At 45.2% G+C, this 6,902-nt stretch overlaps 1 pseudogene; it reads left to right on the forward strand.

Annotated features, from left to right (window-relative positions):
* The first annotated feature begins 423 nt into the window (after window positions 1-423).
* The window catches only part of LOC118941005, a 15,494-nt pseudogene continuing 9,015 nt past the window's right edge, over window positions 424-6,902 (forward strand).

Below are 6,902 nucleotides of genomic sequence, written 5' to 3' on the forward strand. Positions count from 1 at the left end.
TGGGCTGGGTGCAGCTGGCTGATGGTGAGGTCTTCACTGGGTGCAGCTGGCTGGTGGTGAGGTTTTAACTGGGCTGGGTGCAGCTGGCTGATGGTGGGGTTTTCACTGGGCTGGGTGCAGCTGGCTGATGGTGAGGTCTTCACTGGGCTGGGTGCAGCTGGCTGATGGTGAGGTCTTTACTGGGCTGGGTGCAGCTGGCTGATGGTGGGGTTTTCACTGGGCTGGGTGCAGCTGGCTGATGGTGAGGTCTTCACTGGGCTGGGTGCAGCTGGCTGATGGTGAGGTCTTTACTGGGCTGGGTGCAGCTGGCTGATGGTGGGGTTTTCACTGGGCTAGGTGCAGCTTGCTGATGGTGAGGTCTTCACTGGGCTGGGTGCAGCTGGCTGATGGTGGGGTTTTAACTGGGCTGGGTGCAGCTGGCTGATGAAGAAGGCCTTCACTGGGCGCAGCTGGCTGATGGTGAGGCCTTCACTGGGCTGGGTGCAGCTGGCCGATGGTGAGGCCTTCACTGGGCTGGGTGCAGCTGGCTGATGGTGAGGTCTTCACTGGGCTGGGTGCAGCTGGCTGATGGTGAGGCCTTCACTGGGCTGGGTGCAGCTGGCTGATGGTGAGGTCTTCACTGGGCTGGGTGCAGCTGGCTGATGGTGAGGCCTTCACTGGGCTGGGTGTAGCCGGCTGATGGTGAAGCATTCACTGGGCTGGGTGCAGCTGGCTGATGGTGAGGTCTTCACTGGGCTGGGTGCAGCTGGCTGATGGTGAGGCCTTCACTGGGCTGGGTGCAGCCGGCTGATGGTGAAGCATTCACTGGGCTGGGTGCAGCTGGCTGATGGTGAGGTCTTCACTGGGCTGGGTGCAGCTGGCTGATGGTGAGGTCTTCACTGGGCTGAGTGCAGCTGGCTGATGGTGAGGTCTTCACTGGGCTGAGTGCAGCTGGCTGATGGTGAGGTCTTCACTGGGCTGGGTGCAGCTGGCTTTTCTTGAGCAGGAAGGATGCCCCCACCTGGCATCCCTCAGTGCCACAGAGTGAAACAAGCAGCTGTGTCTGGCCCAACTCTGTCTCCACACCACTTCATTTCTACGTTGCCAAGTTTGTTGTTTTCACTAGACTGTTACGACAGGCAGGGATCTCCTCTGAGTTATCCTTAAAACACAGTACTCTAACTTACTGTAGCAGCGGAAAACATGTTTCTCTTGAATTACTTTATTGTGAGGATGAGAGTACATGGTCATCTTCTCTTTAAAACACTTTTGAAAGACTTAAAACACGGTCCAGTTTCTGTTTCTAAAGATGTCCTCTCTGAACCTTTACAATGCGGCAGGGGTAAATAATTAGAGAAATTGGTTTCCACATTGAAGGAATCTTCGAGTTTAAAGATGATTGTGTGGCGTTTGGAGCTTTGTTTCACGTGTGAACTACATGTAGTGGAAGTCCTCGCTTCAGCTTGTTTTAACGCCCCAGCTCAACATTTGACGCACTCGACGGCACAAGAAACTTACTGCAGTAACTACAAAAGAGAGACAGAGAGAGAGCGGGACAGAGAGAGAGAGGGACAGAGAGAGAGAGAGAGAGAGAGAGAGAGAGAGAGAGAGAGAGAGAGAGAGAGAGAGAGAGGGAGAGAGAGAGGGGGGGACAGAGAGGGACAGAGAGACAGAGAGAGAGAGAGAGAGAGAGAGAGAGACAGAGAGAGAGAGAGAGAGAGAGAGAGAGAGAGAGAGAGAGGGGGGGACAGAGAGGGACAGAGAGACAGAGAGAGAGAGGGAGAGAGAGAGACGGAGACAGAGAATGACATGACTAAGAGTAGCCGGAGGGTCTTGTGTGATACTAGCGGCGCCATGGTCCTCCTAGGGGAGATTACATGTACAGTATGTAAGCTGTGTGCCTCGAGGGCACCTGCTAAGGATTTTAGAATAAGGAATTCCTTGCATTCATGTTTTCTCCTCTCAGCAGTGACCCCAGAGTTCACACACAATCATTTCAGAGGTGCAGAAGTAGGGCTTGATTACTTGTTTCCAGCTCTCTCCGCTGATGTAACAGTCTAGCTCCTCATCACTCCTGCATTCCACAAACACATGGAGGGGATTTGGAAAATAACAGCTTGACAGCTGATGCTAACTTGATGATATTTGGAGTCATGAGCGACTGAAGTTAGCAGATGTAGGTGAACTGTGCTTAAATGGCAGTAAACAGTGGTAGTGCATTTTAATTGGCTATAAGCAGTGGTAGTGTAGTTTCAGTCTATCGGTCTGTAAGCAGTAGTTTTGCAGTTTCAGTTTATATGGCTATAACTAGTCGTAGTTTCAGTTTATATGGCTATAACTAGTGGTAGTTTCAGTTTATCTTGGTATAATTAGTGGTAGTTCAGTTTATATGGCTATAACTAGTGGTAGTTCAGTTTATATGGCTATAACTAGTGGTAGTTTCAGTTTATATGGCTAAAACTAGTGGTAGTTCAGTTTATATGGCTATAACTAATGGTAGTTCAGTTTATATGGCTATAACTAGTGGTAGTTTCAGTTTATATGGCTATAACTAGTGGTAGTTTCAGTTTATATGGCTATAACTAGTGGTAGTACAGTTTATATGGCTATTAGCAGTGGTAGTGTAGTTTATCTGGCTATTAGCAGTGGTAGTGTAGTTTATATGGCTATAATTAGTGGTAGTTTCAGTTTATATGGCTATAACTAGTGGTAGTTTCAGTTTATATGGCTATAACTAGTGGTAGTACAGTTTATATGGCTATTAGCAGTGGTAGTGTAGTTTATCTGGCTATTAGCAGTGGTAGTGTAGTTTATATGGCTATAATTAGTGGTAGTTCAGTTTATATGGCTATAACTAGTGGTAGTTTCAGTTTATATGGCTATAACTAGTGGTAGTGCAGTTTATATGGCTATTAGCAGTGGGATTGTAGTTTCTTCATAGGCTCTTATATGTTTTATGCCATGAAACACAATAGCAATAATCCTGATTGACACATTTAAATTTCCTTGAAATCAAAACCAAATGTTTTATTTGGTCAAAGCACGTTTAATGTCAACAGGATATTGAAACGTTAGTATACCATTGCCGTGAGCGCAAAATATCACAATCAGAACTCATTTAAATGTAACTAGAGTCTCAGAGATGTAGTTACGTGCACATTCCTGTGCTTCTGGGAACAATGTCCTAAGGTTTCTCAAAATGGTTCTTCTTCTTTCTCTCTCTTTCTCTCGCTCTCTCTCTCTCTTTCTTTTACCTCTCTCTTTTTAAAACTACTGTCATACATTTGAGAACCTCCATTTTCCAGACGTCTTATGGCATGTGGTTCACCTCACAGTGCATGTTTGGCTGATCAGATCATCCTTTGATTTCTGGTCAGAATCGCAGCCTATCCCTATGTGGCGCTCTACTTCTGACCAGAACCCACACTAGGACTCTACCCACACTAGGACTCTACCCACACTAGGACTCTACCCACACTAGGACTCTACCCATACTAGGAGTCTACCCACACTAAGACTCTATCCACACTAGGACTCTACCCATACTAGGACTCTACCCACACTAGGACTCTACCCATACTAGGACTCTACCCACACTAAGACTCTATCCACACTAGGACTCTACCCATATTAGGACTCTACCCACACTAGGACTCTACCCACACTAGGACTCTACCCACACTAGGACTCTACCCACACTAGGACTCTACCCATACTAGGACTCTACCCACACTAGGACTTTACCCACACTAGGACTCTACCCACACTAGGACTCTACCCACACTAGGACTCTACCCACACTATGACTCTACCCATACTAGGACTCTACCCACACTAGGACTCTACCCACACTAGGACTCTACCCACACTAAGACTCTACCCACACTAGGACTCTACCCACACTAGGACTCTACCCACACTAGGACTCTACCCATACTAGGACTCTACCCACACTAGGACTCTACCCACACTAGGACTCTACCCACACTAAGACTCTACCCACACTAAGACTCTACCAACACTAGGACTCTACCCATACTAGGACTCTACCCACACTAGGACTCTACCCACACTAGGACTCTACCCACACTAGGACTCTACCCATACTAGGACTCTACCCATACTAGGACTTTACCCACACTAAGACTCTACCCACACTAAGACTCTATCCACACTAGGACTCTACCCACACTAAGACTCTATCCACACTAGGACTCTATCCACACTAGGACTCTATCCACACTAGGACTCTACCCACACTAAGACTCTATCCACACTAGGACTCTACTTATACTAGGTCGCTACCCATACTAGGTCGCTACCCATACTAGGTCGCTACCCATACTAGGGCTTAACCCATACAAGGACTCTACCCATAGTAGGGCTCTTGTCAAAATGAGTGCACTAGATAGGGAATAGGTTACCATTTGGGACGCAACCGTGGCGTGGTGTGAGACTGCAGGAGTTATGTATGTATGTGTGTGTGTGTGTGTGTGTGTGTGTGTGTGTGTGTGTGTGTGTGAGAGAGAGAGGGAGGAGGGTGTGACGGGAGAGCCCCCACCTGGAAGTACTTGTCAGGGGTCAAGGGTCAATGCTATTGAACTGGAGTGACAACATCCATACATAAACAAGCAGACACCAATCAGTGTAAGAAGAGAGAGGTTTGGTTTCCGTGCGCCCCCCCCCCCCCCCCCCCCCCCCCCCACCACCACCCCACCCGCTCTTTTAGTTCCAGTCTCAGAATTTTCTTTGATGCTATTACATTGTTGTTACACAGGTATTACACCATAATGCAACCCTCATGTGTATATTAATTGTGAAAATGTGTATCACGTGTAACCAAGACTTGCAATGCATCATATTCGATGGGTCATCTTTAAAAAAATAAAAAATAAACTCTCTAGATGTTGTCCAATTCCTCAGAATTTCTTAAAACAAATGCAACCATGCCAAGTAGCTGGATTAAAAACACATTTATCAAAAAGTTCAAAACCAAGGGAGAAGAAAATCAATTACTTGGATGATGCCTCGGACAATTTTTTTTTTTTTTTTTTCTTCAATTACAGGTCAAACCTGGTCTGCATCCCAAATAATATAATAATAATTATATATGCCATTTAGCAGACAGTTTTATTCAAAGCAATTTACAGTCATGCATGCATGGATTTTACATATGAGTGGTCCTAAATGACACCCTATTCCCTACATAGTATGGACCCTGGTCAAACGTAGTGCACTATGTTGGTCATAGGGTGCTAATTGGTACAAATACCCTTTTCTTCCCTGGACATGTCCTTGAAAGTGCTGCATTCGTTCCAAGTAACAGAATTCCTGAACACAATGATAGGAAACATTAAAATGCACTAACATCATGCATTATTGAGCGGCAGGGTAGCCTAGTGGTTAGAGCGTTGGACTAGTAACCGGAAGGTTGCAAGTTCAAATCCCCGAGCTGACAAGGTACAAATCTGTTGTTCTGCCCCTGAACAGGCAGTTAACCCACTGTTCCTAGGCCGTCATTGAAAATAAGAATTTGTTCTTAACTGACTTGCCTAGTTAAATAAAGGTAAAATAAACTAAAAATTATTATCCAGTCCAGGATCAAAATCCCATAGAAACTGGTTCTGTCCCATACAGCTCCCTATTCCCTACATACTGCACAACTTTTGACTAAGCCCTGGTCAAAAGTAGTGCACTACCTAGGGAATATGGTGCCATTTGGGATACACCCAGATTGGAAGTCATCCACAGAGGTTTTTCGCCTCCACAGTGACAGAGTAGATTAGGTGTCACACTGTTTCTTCGTAGGACTGATTAGTCAACGCAATGTGTATGTGTATTTGTGAATGTGTATTTCCTCCACAGTTTTCAAGGTCCAGAAAGGCACATTAGCAGGCTAGTCCTATCGTGTTTATTTTAGCAGGATGTATCGACGTTAACGGATAGGCTTACCATTGGAAAACATGGCCTTCTAAATGCGCTGTTTGTTGTGGATCATCACTCTCCCAAGTCGTCCTACAATTTACGTGGCCATCAATATGTTCACACATGCCCAGTTATTCAGGCAAACTTACCGTGATCTCTGCCTCCTCTCCACTCCGAGCAGCCTCGTGCAACTAGAACCAAGACCGCTTAAATAGAATGCGTTTTTGATTGTTTGAGGGACAGGAGGAAACAAACCTCTGAAAGTGACCCATACAACAGCTCTCGTTATTGTTCCCCACTCTTTTTGTAGTTATCACTGTAGTGTGAACGCTCCTGTTCACTTGAATTATAACTTTTTCCAAATTTGAATTTGAATCTTTATAGTTATCTTCCTTTGTGTGGATGGCCTTTTTAGTCGTTGTTTGTTTACATTATATTGTATAGTGAGGATGCAAACTGTATACTAAAGAGTCCATGATTAACAGCCTAGACATAAACAAAACACACGACGTGTGATTTCCAATTGTCCGAAATGCACAACACAATCCCTTTCCAAATGTGTATTGAAGAGTCCATGATTAACCGAGTGTCAGCTACTCTTACAGCTAAATAAACACACAAACATAATCTCCAAGAGATCAGCAACAACAACCGAATGCACTTCACAATCACTTTCCAAACAATGAGATGACCTGTCCATATCCATCTTATCAAACCAACAGTGTCTGTTTTCACTGATAACACCTTTCCACGGTCTTAAGAATGCTCTTCACATTCTGTTTCCCCTACAACAAAAAAACACAATAAACAACAAAGATATTAGATAATCACCAAAACGAAGACAAGATGAACTGCGTGTAAAGTTTACAGAACGTTTTTGAAATATCGTCATGACGCATGATGGTGCGGTTAGCCTAAATCAAAAGTAGTATAAAGGTCAACGTGGCTACGATGGCTTGGCCCTCTATAGAATAAGAGTACATATTGATTCAAGGTCA

This window comes from Oncorhynchus mykiss, chromosome 18, assembly GCF_013265735.2.
Source record: "Oncorhynchus mykiss isolate Arlee chromosome 18, USDA_OmykA_1.1, whole genome shotgun sequence".
NCBI lineage: Eukaryota > Metazoa > Chordata > Actinopteri > Salmoniformes > Salmonidae > Oncorhynchus > Oncorhynchus mykiss.